The sequence below is a fragment of the Terrapene carolina genome, unplaced genomic scaffold (genome assembly GCF_002925995.2).
Source record: "Terrapene carolina triunguis isolate 2854851 unplaced genomic scaffold, T_m_triunguis-2.0 Scaffold67, whole genome shotgun sequence".
In the NCBI taxonomy this organism is placed as follows: Eukaryota; Metazoa; Chordata; order Testudines; family Emydidae; genus Terrapene; species Terrapene triunguis.
Window position 1 is genome coordinate 30484603 of NW_020664418.1, and position 17852 is coordinate 30502454.

At 43.3% G+C, this 17852-nt stretch overlaps 1 protein-coding gene across 1 annotated transcript in view; it reads right to left on the reverse strand.

Moving 5' to 3' along the window:
* TNFAIP8L3 (TNF alpha induced protein 8 like 3) overlaps positions 1-17244 on the reverse strand; it is a 59264-nt gene extending 42020 nt beyond the window's left edge. The window contains exon 1 of the mRNA XM_024199856.2: positions 17198-17244. The gene's annotated coding sequence lies outside the window, so the exon portion shown is untranslated. The remainder of the gene's footprint in view (positions 1-17197) is intronic.
* Positions 17245-17852: the final 608 nt, after the last annotated feature.

Sequence of the window (17852 nt, forward strand, 5' to 3'; positions counted from 1 at the left end):
AGGTGGTTCTCATGTTTCCATATAAGGTATATTCTCAAAAGGCAATAAAGTCTTTAACGACAGACCTCCAAGGCAGCCTTCAGCAGTGGCGATTGAAAAGGTGGCCTTCTTCCCATTGAACATCTGTGACCCACCATGGTGTTAGTATCACTGTTTCCTAGGGGTGTTCTATTTCAAAAGGAGGCACTAAATGCTCAATGAGGTCATTAAAAGATTCCAAGATGATTTTTCACCAGATCAGGGATGTTAATTTAGGGGTGATGTCCCTATGTAAATGACTACATTCTAACTCCTAAAAATTCTCTCTAGTTTTGTTAGAGGAGTTCTTAATCTCCTTTCCTGAAGACTGCTATTTAATGTTTCTGGTGCAGAGTGACTACCATGTCCTACCCACAAATGGCTACTGTCCAGTGTCTGGAGTGTGATTCTTATATACAAGAATTGCATGTAATATATGGTAACTTATTTGCTTTACTATGACCTCACTTTCCCTTTTCCACACATTTTCATGTTGCATCATGTCATAAAATAGATTGAGCTCATTGGGGCAGGGGCTGTGTGGCTGCTTTTGTGTGTGTGTGTGTGTGTGTGTGTGTGTGTGTGTGTGTGTATGTGTGTGTGTCTGTACATTGCTTGGCACCATGATACTTTGATCCATGATGGTGCCTCTCCTGCAAGTGAGTGTTTAATCACCAAATATTTATGTGTATATTTTTCTGAGCTGACGGGCCTAAAATTGTAAAAAGTAGCAGGAAACAAGTGATAAGATAATTCTTCCAAGGAAAAAGTAGCTTTTCAGTAATAACTTAAAATGGATTTGTGCTCACTTCAAAAAGTAGGTTTCAGAAAATTGGCTTCTTCAGATTCAACAAGATCAAACATCGCATTGACAAACTTTATTGAAGCAGTGAGCAGAACACTGAGTTTGAGGTGAGCTTTTTTCAGTTTCATCATCCTTATCAAAATGTAACCCCTGTTCAGCTCCATTCAGGAGCAGTCTGTGTTGGTCTTCAACACACAAACGATGACAAAGAGCCGTCTGACTCTTCCATGAAAACAGTTCAGGTCTCTACCTGTCTTGTATCTTATCAAGTTCCAACCCTCGTTTCTTATCTTGTAATGTTACTTAGATGTTGCACAAAATGAGCAATTTGAAGAAAATATTGAAGCATTTCCTCACATGTTTACTACTATATACTCTATCAATTAAATTCACCTCTGTGAGAGGGCCAGCAGAAGGACTGTGTACTGCTTAAACCCCATGTGAAGCCCCTTTGAACTTCAGCCCAAGTGAAGAGAAAAAATTAAAGGCAGAACTAAAAGAATTAACACAGCCATTTAACAGAAGATGGCTAGTAACACATGAGGAATGAGCCAATAATAGCTAAAAACTTCCATACTGGAGGGGGGTAGGGCTGCCAAATTTGGTGGGATGTATTCCTGGAGGTTTCATCACAAGACAATCTTTCATTGAAGATTAATCTCTAATTCCTGGAGATACCAGGACAATCCTGGAGGGCTGGCAACCCTAGAGCGGGGAGGAATGCATTCCTGATTCTACGCCTGAAAAGAAAACCGGCTATACTTTATTTGTATTGTGGTACAGTCATAGATCAGAGCTAGCATGTACAAACACAGAACAAAAAGACAATCGCTACCCCAAAGAGTTTACCAACATGCTGAAGATTTCATCCAAGAATGCAGACTAAAGTATGACAAGGATGTCTTTGCTTAAACAATGAAAATACAATGGAAAAAATTGAGAGCTCTTCTCAGGTGTAATCCTCCCTTCTTATTTCTGTTGTATGGTTGCTGAGCACCCTATTTAAACCTTTAGCTACTTGAAAGATGCTACAACATGCTTGACATTGCAATGTTATTCCTTGAAATATTGTGGCAATCAAGATGGGGACACTGGATAGTTTCAGACATGTTATGTAACCCTAGTACCTCAAAGCTTGCGGGCCTCTAAATACCCGAGGGCCAAGCTATACCCTAGAGACTTGGCAGAATAAATGAAATGTACCTTTTACATTAAATTAATGAAAGCTAACAGTATAAAAAACCCTTAAGTCCTCTAAACTGAATCCCTAGGCAGTTTTGCTAACTCCTATTTAAAACCCCAGTTCATGGAAACAAGTGATTATGAGACAATCTCAATTTTCATTAATTTAAGCCCTCATGAGAAGCTTGAAAACATGACCCGAGTTCCCTAAAGGCTCAGACCAGAAGGCAAATAGCAGGAACCCCAATCTCCTGATTTATTTATTTTTTTAAATGCTTGGGGTTGGCAATAATTGTAATTGTAGTAGTCGGAGTACTGCCTCTTCAGAATGAGAGAGGTATGACCAGCATATCCACTGAGAAGGCTGTATGGCAGGGAATTCTGCTCCTGTGTTGCTACAGGCCAAACGTTGTTGTTGTTTCATCTCTGTTAATGAAGGGCTGTGCACAGGCTGAGCTCTCTCTCTAATGGGGATGTGGCTCAGATGCACCTTGTGTCAGGCTCAGCCCAGTTCTCTAGGTGAAGGGAGTAAATTCTGGGATCAGCTGATGGAAGCTGGGTGACTTAGAACTAGACCTGCCAGGGTATAAAGGGCAGACTGAGGTTTGGCTTGTAAGTGCAATCCTGTAGGATAAAAAGGCAGTTGCTGGAGGAAAACCTTATCAAAAGTGGGCAGAAAGACTTTCCTTTACTCCCTGCAGGTCTCACTCCCCAAACCCTTCTGCCTGGGAGTTGATACTCTGGCAGAAGACCCTGGGTCAGAGGATGGCACATGGTTCATAGAATTTACATTAAACTGTTTTATCTATTTGGGAGAACTAAAACTCAAGCCCTGAAGAAAAGGGACTGAAATATGCATGCTGTTGGGAGGGCTTTAGATACACTGGCTGGTGAGTTGGCCTATTGGCTTCTAGGCTGTTTAACTCAGCTATGTTAGAGACTCTTAAAATCTTGAGCAGCAGAGTATACAACAAACCAACAGTAGAGATGGGCCCAGACCAAAACCCTGCATCCAATTCCAGTCGCTGAATTTTGCAGAGTTCAGATCTGGACTTGATCTTTACTGTTTAAGCGCATTCCTAATTTGCAGGGAGTAAACCTGGAAGATCCCCACTACATTAGAAAACATGCTAATGGTCATGAACATGCTAACAGTGGCAAACATTTTGTTCTGGTAACTTATCCTTCAGTGAAAGGTCTTCTCTCTCTCTCTCTAGTTCAGTACAAGAACTGTGTGTTTAAAAAAACCTACAGTTTCAATTTGTGGATTCTATTTTTATTCAGATATGCTTTCTGCCACATAGCTAGACAATCTGAATCAGAAGCAAATAGAAGGATGTAAATATGTTGCTGATTTCTCTTGAACTGCTTTTTTTAAAAGGGAAAATAGGAATTTCCTATCATTACTTGTAGCATTCCTTTGCTTTGGCATGGCTTGTCAAAGAATTATCTAATCATTTGTTTTAAGATGTCAAGTGTGGTTAAGATTAGTTTTCATACAGCAATCTCCTTTGAGCAATTTATTGCCCTTACTTCCCTTGCTCCAGCCAGCACAGAAAGCATGTATATACTTGGTGTTTAAGAGCAAGTGTCAAATATGAAATTGCTTCTTGGCTTTTGGCTATTGTGAAGTTTTCATGACTGACATATTATGGTAACTGTATTAATGAGTTTTACAATTACTATCCTTCTCCCAATGCACTGCATTAGTCTTACTTTCTATTTATTTGTATAATAACTGGGATTGGGGCCCCTTGTGCTAGGCACTGCAAAAACACAAAGGGAGGGGCAGTTCCTGCCCCCAAAGAGCTTAAAATATAAATAGACAAGGCAGACAAAAGGTGGGAGGGGGAAACAGAGTTGAAATGAATTGCTCAAGGTCACATAGCAGGTTAGTGGCAGTGGTGGGATTAGAACTCAGCTCTCCCAACCGTCTCATAGACTCATATACTTTTAAGGTCAGAAGGGACCATCATCAGACACACTCAATTTTGCATCATTAAGCAAACTTTTGCAAGATTTCCCTATCTCCCAGTCCCATACCAGCGATTCAGTATTTATATTAACTCTGGGCTTTAAAGAGGATCTGTCTATTTTCCTAATGTACAGTTTGGCCAACCTACTGTTCATCACTTTGACATTGTAACTGAGATCTGTGCACCTCTTTAATTTAACATTTGCCTCTTGGAATATCAGAAAGCTGCCAGGTGGCTATGTCTACATTGCAGCTGGGAGCAAGCCCTCCAGCCCAGGTAGACAGGCCCGTATTAGCTCAACTTGAGCTGGTGTCCTAAAAATAGTGGTGTGGATATTAGTGCACCAGCAGAGGCTTGTACCCACTCTACCCCCTGAGTGGCTAGTCCAAACCTACACTGGTTCCACAACAGCCACACAGCTATTTTTAGCATGCTAGTTCGAGCCGAGCTAGTGCAAGCCTGTCTTAATGGGCTAGGCGGCTCACTTCCAGCTGTAGTGTAGCTGTCAACTTTTCCCCTGCTACACTGGCAGCAGGAAGGGGTGAGCGGTGTACAATCTGTGGCACTGTAGAGTCAGATCATCATTTCTCTGGGTGGTCCTCCCTGAACCAGTTAGATCAGTCTTGCAGCGAATGTAGCGCATGGTGTCTATAGGAGAATGTTCTCCCATAACGTGATTCTTTTTTATTCTGTACATTATGACATAAGCAGAAGGAGGCAGGGGAAGAAACTTGCAGACTCAGCTCTAGAATTCCTGACTTTCTGGGTATGTGACTTCTCGCAAAATCTTGCTTTTTACCTTTTGAGATCTGGATTTCAAAGTGAAAGCTGCATTAACACTAACTTTGTTTTTTTTGCATGGAACAGGTGTATATGCATGTGTCTCTAAGTGAATTTCACATTAATTTATAAATACTGAAAACATGTTAGTAAAGCCAGTGGTGCCTATTCTGACGCCCAGCCCAGTCCATATATGCAGCTTCAAGAGCTGGAAAGGAGCTGCAAAGGGCGAGGGGGAATTCCCCTAGCACAGAAGCAGCACAGGGCTGCTATATTCTGCCCCTGGGCTGCAGGGTCATTGCTGCAGGGTTTCTGGGCTGTGGTGCTGTCCATGAACAGTTGTGGGGAGGCAGGCTGGGGGATTGCTCAAATTTATGTTCTGTTCTGGCCCTGACAGCAGCCCAGAATCCAGGTGGCGCAAAGATGACTTGGAGTCGCCTTTCCCTTTGACCCACGGCTGTGCCTCTCAGGAGATACGGGACAGAATCTGTCCCAGCAATTTTAAAGTTAGTCTTTCAGATTTGTTTGAAATGTGTAAAATGATTTAAAAGATCTGTTCTGTTGGTGTACATATGTGTCTCCTATTAAAGGTAATGAGAAGCAGCTGTTAATGGAATTACGTACATGCGCCAGAAAGCTAATAGCTTGTATTCTGTAAACTGTTGTCTCTTTGTTATGTGAACAGTTACATGGTTATATGTGCTCTTATAAAATAAACTCCTTTCCTGGAATGTCTATGCTTATAGACTTTAATATCATTTTAAAAATATTCACTGCATTAGACTGGAAGCCTGTAACATTCAACTTCATAATCAAAGCTTCTTGTAAAGATTATAAAAACCACCTGATTAACTGGACAAAATATTGCTATAAAAGCTACTTTAGTGTCCAAGGATTTTATTCTCAAGCAATTTTTTAATCTCTTTTTACATAACCATATGGTCAGTACAGCAGAGAATGCGCTTGCATTGTTGCCAGGGATGATCTAAATAAGCACAGCAGTCCTAAATTATATTCGTCAGTAAGAAGCATAACCATCTCTTACCTCTCTTTATCAGAAGTATGAAAAATAAACTATCCCACAATTACCAGTTTATTATAATGGCACACGTCTGATATGGATTTCCATCAAATGTGGCTACAGGAAAATGTAACCATATTTATAGAAATGCTGTCTCAGGCCCCAGCATATGCTGCGGTATAATCGATAAACCTTGTATAGTTGTGGTTGCCTCATACGGTTATTTTGCAGGTCAAGTGATGCTTCTGTATTTCAGTGCGCAGGCGGCCGAGGTATTTTTGTTGTGCCTTTCCACCATCTCACTGCTGATTTATGGTAATTGCCAGAAAATCTAACTACGTTTATTTCTGATAAAATAAGGAAATGGAATGATGGTATTAACAGAAATCCAGCTGCTACAAGTCACTTGTACCCTTCTAGGACTGTGCTAAGGGAATTTGTGCCTATGTGAGCTGTGCAAAGCAAACAAACTGCACTCTATGTAAGAGCAACAATCATTAACTACTTACAATATAAAGTGATGTAAATTTACATGGAACTTCAGGGAACATGTATTCTGTACGTTCTGTGAATCCAAATTTATCTCATTCAGGCAAGACCAAATCACACAAGACAGCAATGAGAAGGGGGGAGGAGGAGGGATTTCCTGAATAAGTGGGTTTAAGATGGTATCTGAAGGAGAGGGGAGAGAGCTCTTGGATGAGGACAGAGAAAAAGTTGCAATTCACTTTTGCTCACACCTCCACCAACTCACATCTCCTCCTTTTGGGTCCCTAGGTGTCTCCTCATAGGTGTGTATGTGCTAGACCTCTGCAACACACTTCACTGGAAGAGGCTGCCCTTGTCCATGCCCTTTGGCCAGAGACTGAGTAAGGGTTTAGGCTCCAGATAGCTCTTGCCTTTGCTCCTTCTCCTCAGAGGCTGAAGAACTTTGCTCTATTTGGGGCCAGTCTGTGTGAAATGCCACACAACAAACTCTTTAAAAGATTCTCTAAAATTGGAGAGAGAATGTTACTCAAACTGTCTTCATAATGTAATTCATATGAATATTCTGCCAAAGCCCGGAGAGGCAGGCAACACTTCGCCTCTCTACTGAGAAAGGAAAATTTACATAACTAGAAAGCAGTTCCCTTCTCTGACCTCCCTTGGTCAGTTTGACAGCCTCATGCTGCTGTGTCCAGAGCCAGATACGTGTATCTCCCTCACCTGATCTGCTGCTGAAGTCCAAGCGTTTAGTATCGATTATCATATTAAGATTAGGTTACACTCGTGTTTCCCCACACAATTACTTGCTCAGGTGTGCTGTCTGTCTCATTCTCTGGCAAGTTCCCACACTTACCTGTCTGCACATTCAGAATTTCAAAATCCCTCTTGATCTCTCTTTTTACACATCCTTGCTAACCAAGTCCATTGCCCTTTGTTATAGGGTGACATAGCGTCGACCTGCTGAGAACACCCAATTTCTATCTCTGCTGACGGTAAGAGGAAAAAAATCATATTCCCCTTGTCAATTTTCTACTTTCATGAAATATAAACTATTGACAGACCCATTCCCTGTCTCAGTAGCAGAAGGATGAAGCCAAGACTGGGAGGAGAGAAACAAAGGAGAGATGAGTGGGAAGAATGCAGGGAGAATTAAGTGTGTGTGGAAATGACACAGATGGGGCGGGGGTTGGGGGTGGGGGGAGAATTATGCAGGGCCTGAGAAACAAAGATGAGGAGATTCAGTAGGAAGAGGTGGCTTGTCAATGGGGGAATTTCCAAAAGGAAGGGTGTGACGGGCAGAGCATCAGGAGAAGATGACTTCAGTAGCAAGATATTAGCCTTGAGTGAGAGGCAGTGAGGCCAGAGAGGGGAAAAGTTTAAAATAATTAAGATGAGATCTGATCCTGGTATTAGTAATGCAGAAAGGGAGAAGGGTGGACTTTGGAGATTTGAAAGGTGGAAATGCAGCAAAGGAGCTTTCCAGTTACTCCTGCGCAGCTGAGTAATGGAAGGAGGTAAAGGTGAGAGGTGGTAGCCAAAATTTTGGCTACAACAATTCTGAGAGGTGCAAGGGACTCAGCAGCATCAGTGGCCTTAGACACCCAAGATGAGGGGCAGAGTCATGGCCCTAGTCCTGCCTTCCTTTTCGGCATCCTCAAAAGTGGGAAGTTCACACGCTATTCTTTTTTTTAACAGGTGTTGACACCCCTCATGTTTTCATCTTGTAGAATTCTACCTGCCCCTATTCACTGCAGGCAGAACGTCTCCAGATACTGCCATGCAATGGTGTTATCTGCAGTATCGACCCTAAAGTGACACTGGTTCCTAAGGCCACAATCTGGTCTTTTACTTTCTGAGAGGTCACCCTTCTTATAACTGAACTTTAAACCACTTGCACAAACTAAAATCAGTGCAATTTTCTTTTACAACTTGCTGAAATTAACAATTGTATATAGTTAAAAAGAAACCTAATCCCCCAACCTCCTTGGAGAACAGCAGAAGGTACACTGGTCTGGAGGATAACTGAATACCAGCAGATCAACAACTGACTGCTGGAGATGCTCTGAACCTTCAGACATCTCACTTAACCCAAAATTTAATGGCAGAAGCCTGGAATTTTGGTGGACACTGGTATTCATCTATCGTATGAATCTGTTTTGTTCCTGGCTTTCCATCTACTCAGTGTGATCTTTATAAGATCAGTGCTCTGAGAAGGAACATTAGTGGCAATTGCATTTGGATAAATAGACTGATCTCCTTTTAGTGGTCCAGTAAGAGAAATCTCAGCCATGTCTGTCCTGATAATGCCAAAATCCTTCTTAAGAGGCTGATACCTGAAACTAAGCTGTAATGACTGATATATCAATATGTTCTTATAAACAAGTACATGTTAAGGAGAGAAAAGATGGACAAAGTGTATAATCATATGTAGGTTAGATATACTAGCTCACTAGCATTTTTGACAGCGATAAGGTCTAGTTATTGGGGGAGGATTGGGTGGAGTCTGAAAAGCCTAACCAACAGTGGTTAGTTCAAGAACTAATGGCCATATTTTAAAAGATATTTAGGTGCCTTTAAATGCAGATAAGTGCCTAGTGGGCTTGTCAAGCACTTAACTCCCAGGGGATTACAAATGTAAATATCAATATTCAGGATTAAAATGTAACTCTGCATTATTTACTTTAACATTAGGCAAATGTCAAGGTTTTCTTGGCCAAATCAAAACAGAGGAAAGATAGCTATCAAATAAATAATAATCTTGCAGGATTTTACTTGCGTCCTTATTTAGCAGATTATTATGGTATAGAAGTAGAGCTTCTGACTTTAGGTTTAACCTATAAAATACCCCCAATACAAAACAAATTAAAGTGGTGTTTATCCAATAAGCACTGGAAACACCAGAAACGGTTACTTGGATCCAGCGGCTTGTCTACACAGAGCAGCAATTTGGACAACAGGTGTATGACTTCTACAGCACACTGAAGTGTTGTGCATTAATTGGTCTGTGTCGACCTGTTGGTGTGCATTAAAGGTTGTGTAGTGCATTTTAATGTAGTGCTGTTAGAAACAGTACTACATTAAAGTGCACTGAGGAACATTACAAAGAAATTACTCATTACAGTATATACTGCTGAAATGAGTAATGAATATACATAACAAACAGTACAGTATATACAAAGAAAAAGAAAAACCCATAAAACTATGAGGTTTTGGACATCTACATAAAACTCAAATTGCTAAAACGAAACCCTGACAAATGAAATTAATAAACCATGAAAAACAGAAGCCCTGTGACTTTCACTTCTACTGGAACTTCCAACAGAGGAGCTCAGTATTATACACACAATAACTAAATCTCTCACAACCCTGCGTGGAATAAACATTCACCTCTGAAGTGAAACACAGTGGTGGTTGAACAGCTTGCTGCAATGCAACACATGACAGAAATGGAGAAGACTGTGTCCACCTGGAACTGTAGGGCGTTGTGTGTTATTACATGAAACATCACTGAATCTTTAAGTGCAGCTGCAGGAAGCAAATGATTGAAATCTGCTCCCCGTATCTTCTTGATGCAAAGGAAGGAAGAATAGCGCACTGACTGTGCAGTGAGGAAGGACTTCATTATCAGTTATGAGAGGTCGTATCACTGATAGCACATAATCTGTGTTGCACAGCAACTGTCCATGCACAGCATGGGAGACCAAGGCAGAATGAGGTTGAAGAATCAAGATTGTGTGATAAGCCAGTTAATAGAGCAGTGAGAGAGGTAGAGGTAAGAGAATTCACTTCTGATCTGTCAGCAGCTACAATGAGAAGTGCCTGAGAATAGTACATTATTTTCTATTGAATGTTCATAAAATTAAGCCCTAAATTCCAATCTGAAGCAAACCATCCACTTGAGGGACCAACACTACAGCACAGTAACAAAAGGTCATGCAATGCAGCAATTGCTAAGGTACAGTAACAGCATGTTTGAGGTCTGACTGACTCTTCCATCACGGAAACCAACCGAACTCCGTGACTTAAACAAGGCCACTTGGATGGGGGAAAGAGTTGTGGCCTGCACACACTGTAGATTCCAAGGTAAGCAGAGCATCATCTTGCAGATTCTAACCCATGTCCTGGAAGGGCCATCTCCTCTATGGCTTGTGTTATGCAGAAGGATGAACTAGATTATCACCGTGGCTTTAAAATCTACAAAGAGTAGGCCTACTGACTTCAAAGGGATTGCTCACATGCTTAAAATGAAGCCATTGCAGTTTCCTGGCAGTTTTGTCCTAGGATCCAATCGCTGCATGAAAAACAGCTGCTCCCTGGCCTTCCCCCTGCTTACACTATGTCCTCAACCCTAGGTCACAGAGGAGCTTCCACAGGTTTCTAGGGAAAGGCAGGATTGTGTTGCATCGACTCCACTTTACTCCAGCTTTGCTAACCTCTCTGTGCCTTCCAGCAGAGGGGTGAACAGAGCCCTTTGCCATTATCCAAGTAGTTGTGTACGCTGTTGGTGAGTGCAGCCATGAAGCAATGCACAGTGGCTTTTATGCAACATGTTAGTTGCTTTCCCCAGTGTTTATGAATACTGTTTGTTTGTTGTGTAATTGCCAGATTCTTCCTGACTAGACCCTATTACGCTTCCCAGTTTGCTGATTCAGACCTCTGTTACAGAAAGGCAAAAAAAATAATTGCTAAAATATAAATAAAAAAGAACTCCCAGGTTTTCACCCTGATAAAGTGCAGCCTTTATGTCCACATAAATTCCACAAATGATCACTGTGCCATTCCAAAAAGTAGTTGCAAACATTGCAGATACAGTTTCAATACTGCATAACCTCCATAATTCCTGTCTCAAAGAACATTGCCCCAGGATATTTTAACATTACTATTTATAACACTACTTTTATGTTTCTAAATAAGTCTGTTTACAAAAGTATCTTGGCTCTGTCTAGAATGGCTTTTGACTGTACTTATCAAAATAAAATACAAAACAGACTTGTACTGCTCACACACAAATGTGTATGCAGATCATATAACATGATAAATGATTTGCAGACAATGATTTACTGAGCAGTCCAAATTAAATAATAGAACTGGTCAGCTCCAAATAAATAATGCATGTTTTTAGAGCCCTATTTACATTAATGAATCATTTAAAAATCTGATACTGTTTACTAAGTGCATATTTATTTCCCATGGTAGAGTTTAGATAATTTATCAATTTTTAATATGCATTAAGCTTTTTGTGCCCGATGTGATAGGGGAAAATCCTAATTCATTAAAGTCAATAGCAGAATTCCCACTTACTTCAAGAGGGCCAGGAATTTTGTCCACAGTGTATACTTGCTTTGGCCACTGGCAGCATACAAAATCCTAAACTGTTAAGTGTTAATGTTCTATAAAACCCCATCACCAGTTGAGAACTCTACATGGGGCCCTAGCTGCCGTCCTGCCAAATTCCCATTGATTACTGTGAGAGTTTGGCCTAAAAATAGGGTTACCAGATAGCAACTGTGAAAAAACGGGATAGGGGGTGGGGGATAATAGGCGCCTATATAAGAGAGAGTACCAAAAATGGGACTGTCCCTTTAAAAACGGGACATCTGGTCACCCTACCTAAAAAGCAGGGCCGGCTCTAGCATTTTTGCAGCCCCAAGCACCAAAAAAAAAAAAGCTGCGATCGGCAGCAGCTCTACCGCTGCTTCATTCTACGGCAGCAATTCGGCGGCAGGTCCTTCATTCCGAGAGGGAGTGACAGCCCTGCCGCTGGACGTACCGCCCCCCTCTTCGTTGGCCACCCCAGGCACCTGCTTGCTACGCTGTTGCCTGGAGCCGGCCCTGCTAAAAAGGGCTCCAGAATCAGCCTTGTGATAGAATAAACTTTCAAGGGGGTGGGGGGCCTTACAGTGCTTTATAGGAGAGAGAGGTTAAGACGCGATATATCGATCCCTGAATGCGCTCACCGTCGACTCCGGAACTCCACCAGAGCGAGCGGCGGTAGTGCAGTCGACGGGGGAGCCGTGGCCGTCGATCCCAGGCCGTGTGGACCCCAGGTAATTCGATCCAAGATACTTCAACTTCAGCTACGCAAATAGCGTAGCTGAAGTTGCGTATCTTGGATCGATTTTCCCCCCCCCCCCAGTGTAGACCAGCCCTTAGTCTTCATAGATTTTAAATTAGGCCCACTGACTTCAAGGGGACTACACATATGCCTAAAATGAAGCCTTTGCAGGATCAGGGCCTTCACTGGTAACTTGTCCTCATTTCTTCAGCATCTTTTTGGTATGAAGTTAAAAAACTTGATTCTGCTTCTGAAAATGACTTTTTATAAAATAATCCCTAGATGTCTGTCACTCTTATTCTGTGGCTATGTTATATTCTAAGTATTACTTGCTCAATTTTTTGGGGGGGGAAAGTTTCCATAGGATGATCACATTTTATGGAGTACGCATAACTAATCTATAGTAAAAATCATGAAGCTGGACCGGGTATGTGCTGCTTTAAAATTTGGGATGTAGTCAAAATGTGTAACTTTTTTTCCCCTTAATAAACTGGGTTATACAATGTATGTGTTGAAAAGAATGAAGACATGTCTAGTACTTCTAGTGTGGGACAAGTCTGTCCAGCCACTGAAGTCAAATATATTTATCTTACAATAGTTAGCTTGAGTACAAAGCAGGGATGGATGAGACAGAGGCTGTGATGGATGCCAAGTCTTGGATGGCTGGATAGTCTAGTATGGAGATGATGATTTTTCAAGTATAACCAACATTTATCCCACATTATTGAATACAAGGAGCTTTTTGCGTACAATATACACCTGTGAAGTTACCATCGCGACACAGTACGTTCATAAACATGGAAAAAGTACTTCTGCTCCTCTTGTAGACTCAGCTTTAATTGGCTATTGAAGGAAACAAGACTCCTGGAATGTAGAGATTAGACTCCACCTGGACCAGCGAAGGTGTCTAAGGGACTCTTCTATCCTTTCAGCACCTGGGCAGCAGGCTGTCAGAATGCCGGGGTTTGCACTCCCTGAATGCAAGGGGGGGCCAGACTAGCACTGCTGGAGGTATTTCAATCCTTCCAGGGGTGGTGGGGGTTTGTATTTATATTGCAAAAGCACCTAGGAGCCCTAGTAATAGACCAGGACCCCCCTGTGCTAGGCACTGTACAAACACAGTAGAAAGACAGACCCTGCCCAAAGTGATTACAATCTAAGTGTCCGTGAGCGGCCAGAGCCCTGCTGCCCTATACACCAGCTAGGACTGGTGCTGAAGGGAGTGCATGCTGGACATCTAAAAAGTGTATGTGCTACTTCTGAGAGTGAAATCCTAGTCTCACTGAAGTCAACGGCAAAACTCCCATTGGCTTTAATAGAGCCAGGACATCACCCTAGTGTGCATCTCCTGGTGGCATTCTGCTGCTACACTCTGCAGAATACCTCTGGCTACTGCCACGGGGTGCTGCACTGACGAATTCCTCCCCAGCCTCTCTTCCCTCTGGTTATGAAATAAGCGATCCCCTAGATTTCTATGCCTGCAGTAGTAACTGAAAGTATGATGATCAAACACCCACATACACATATATACTGCACTGTACATATGGAATAGTAGGCGAAAAAGACCAAAAAAACCAAAAACCCAACAACACAGTGCTGTCTCAGAGCATATGTGGATCCAAACAAATAAGGAACAGCTAGTAAAACAATTCCTTTAGACAGAGGGTGGGGAGAGCATTATAGTGCTTTTCCTTTGAAGAATTACCGTACATACTACCTATTTAATTCTGCTGCCCTGTATGACCGGGGATACCAGATTTTTTTGATTTTGTACAAGGAGGAAAGACAGCATGGATGAAAGGGAGGTTTAATACAGTGCTCAGCATTAACTGCTGGAAGTTAGCAGGCTGTGAGAAAAAGTGTGTTTAGGGCAATCTTTAAACCATTTTTTTTAAAATAAACTCTTAATCTCCACAAATTGTTGGTAAGAGCTGTCTTAAAGCAGCTTGTCTCTAATACTGACTTTCCTTTGTAACTCAAACCAGTGAGTAAGATGTGATCATTTAGAAGAAATGATATATTTTAATAGTACATCACCCTGAATATAAAACACATGACAGGGCACTCCCTTAATGCAGGAGGCAAGGGGATAGATGTACAGCCTGATGTTTATCTATTACCTTATAAAGCTATTAAACAAATGATAAAATATGCAACAGGACATCACTTGCAGATTTACCTCATCGTAAAACTAGGCTGGCCAAAAGTAAAAAATAATCTATAGGAAACAAGCCTATACTGTTAGGGGACTTCACCAGAAGGGACCTATCCGTCCTAGAGTTCTATACTGTCGCCCATCGCTGTAATATCTGAGTGTCTTTCATGTAAAATCAATAGCAAAGTCTCTAATGGACTTTTCCCTTTACAGGAATTGGAACTCTGCTTGGGCTAGGTTATTTTTGGAGGGGAGATGGTGATTGGAAAGGGTTTGGGAATAAAAAGGGTGTTTGGATTGTGAGTGGCACTTTCTGTAGAAAGGCATTCTCAAAGGAGAAGGCTTTGCAATGTTTCATAATAGATCTTTTCCATCTCTGTCTACTCTAATCACAAAATAAGTCAGACAACAATAAACATGGGCATGATTCTGATCTCGCTTACATATTTTTGCTGGTGAAACTACACTGATTCAAAGGAGCCACTCCTGATTTACACCAATGTAAGTCAGATGAATCAGGCCCTTCCTGTGACTAGATTCAGAAATCATGTATCTGCTATCATATGTAAGAAAGTCTTTCATTGTGAGACACTACAGTAGACAGCTTTGTTGGTGTCAGGGTTACCAACCAATGACCTTACGAAGTTAAAACCTGAAGATATGTATGGGGGTGGGGAACCTTTCTATTGTACAACTCTTCCCTTTGGACTGAAATTGGAAAACTATGTGCTAGTACTACTGTAAAGTAATGTAAAATCCAGCATTACAGGGAACTGTCTTTATTCACTTCCTGTGCTGGGCATCCTTCAATTACTGGACAAGTCAAGGATTACTCATTTATTTTGCTCACTACTTAGGGATGTGGGTCGGTTGGGGATGGCAGAGGAAAGTGTTTTTCCATCAGTGGTTTTCAGTCTTACCTAAAAACTATGCAAGCTCCAGCCACCAGAAAGCAGCTGTTTTATGTTTTTGTGACAGTTACAAGTTAAGACACTCTAAAAATAAAAGCCTAAGGATTTTGCATGTCTGGGCTTGAGGGGGGAAGTCTTCCCTTCCAAATATTTGGTCAAATACTTGTAGTTCTGGATAAAAAGAAAAAAAATGGCAGCCCCTGGATATAAAGCACAATGGACCAGATTTGTCCCCAGGCAAGCTTTGCTATGTTCAGTGTGTCACACCATGGCTGAATTTAACCCCCTAAGCCAAATCACACTGTAACACTAGAGCAGGGGTTCTCAAACTGGGGGTCGAGACCCCTCAGGGGGTCGCAAGATGTCAGGCTCCACCCCAAACCCTGCTTTGCATCCAGCATTTATAATGGTGTTAAATATATAAAAAAGTGTTTTTAATTTATAAGGGGGGAGGGGTCGCATTCAGAGGCTTGCTATGTGAAAGGGGTCACCAGTACAAAAGTTTGAGAACCACTGCACTAGAGGAACCAGTTTGACTTCAACTGCCTGGGTGTAACAGGGAGCAGAATTTGGCTGAATGCTTTGTATTCTAGTGTCTTAGTTCTTCAGGCAACAAAAGGGGGAGTTATTGCTTTTGCTGTCCCTGAAGTTGCAGTGGAATGGAAAGGTGCAAGGGGGCAGCTAGGGTGACTTTTCTGTCTTTGGCAGAGTTCATCACCTGTTGGATCCTGCTAACCCGCTGTTGCTGCACCAGTGGAGGACTTATGAATAAAGTATTTCAGTTAGGAAAATCAAATGTGCAACTACAAAATGGAAAACGGCTAGCTATTAGTACTGCTGAAAAGGATCTGGGGTGATAGTGGATCACAAATCAAATATGAGTTGTCAATGTGATGCAGTTGTGAAAAAGGCTAGTATGGGTTGTATTAACGGGAGCATTCTATGTAAGGCATGAGAGGCAATTGTCTGGCTCTAGTCAGCACTCAGGCCTCAGCTGGAGTACTGTGTCCAATTCCAATTAGGAAAGATGTGGACAAATTGGAGGGAGTCCAGAGAGGACAGCAACAAAACTGATATATGTTTTAGAAAACGAACGGGCACGTTTAATCTTTTTGAGAGAAAAAAAGACTGAGGAGGAACCTGACAAGTCTTCAAACATGTTAAGGGTTGTTACAAAGAGGACAGTGACCAATTGTTCTCCACTGAAAGTAGGAAAAGAAGTAATCTGCTTAAGCTGCAGCAAAGGAGATGTGGTGGGCTACTGGGAAAAACTTTCTAACTCTGAGTAGTTCAACTCTGGCACAGGCTTCCCAGGGCAACTGTGAAATCCCCAGCCTTGGAGGTTTTTAAGAGCAGGTTGGGCAGCCGCCACCTGTCAGGGAAGATGTAAGTTCACTTGATCCTGCCTCAGTGCAGGGGGTTGGACTTGACCTTTGGAGGCTCTTTCCAGCCTGCCATGTCTATGATTCCATCATCCACCCTGGCTCACATGGGGGCGAGCAACTTCTTGCGCTGCATTTGGAATGCCCCAGCCTGCAGCACGGGGCGGGTGCTGGCTTATTCCCTCAAGGGAGGAGATTGCTCCAGGACCCCCTCCACCTCCCTCTGCACACACGGGGCCCACTAAAGCCCCCGCCTCCCTCTGCAAAAGCCACCCCTGCTCCACGTCCCCCGCAGCTCTGTCCTGCCCTTGGAGTTGCTGTAAACTGTGTAAAGTGACAGGAGCCGCCCCCCTCCCCCACTCGCCCTCCGGGCTGGAGCCGGGTCCAGGCAGCGCAGCGGGTCCCGCCGGCAGCCGCCCTCCCTACCTGCAGGCGCGAGCAGCTCCCCCTCGCTCAGCTCTGCGGAGTCCGAGTCCATGGTGCAGCCGCGCGCCGGAGCTCCGAGGGGCGCCGCGTGCAGCCCTGGGCTCGCCGCCGCCGCCGCCGCCGCGCGGAGAAGTGCAGCTCGGAGCTGGGGAGAGCGCAGTGAGCGAGGGAGCGCGGGCGGCTCCGCTCCTGTCTCCTCCCAGCCCGGGCGCTGGGTCAGCGCCGCCACATGCAGCCGCCTCGCTCCGTGCCATTGGCTGCGAGGCAGGCGGGCCCCTCGGGGGTGCATGGGGGGCGGGAGGAGGAGGCTCCGCGCTCTCCCTAAACTTGTTACATGGGTTGATCTAATCACCGGCTGCGGCTCCGCAGCGTCCCGCAGCCTGCGCTTGGCTGGCGCTGCAGGGAGCTTGGGCCCCGGCCCAGCCTCATAACCCAGAGCCGTGGGGCCGTTCGCTTTCGGTGCTGTGGCTTTTGCTGGTTGGCCCTGGGTCAGTGCACGGGGCTCTCCTGCATGGCTATGTCTGGGGCTCCCTCCCTGCTCCCTTCCGCCCACAGGAAAGGGGGCTTTGCACAAAGGGCAAATAGAGCCTGTCCCTAGTAGTTACCCATTCAATTATTAGTCTTTGTATTGCTTTAGTGCCTGGGTCCCCCATTC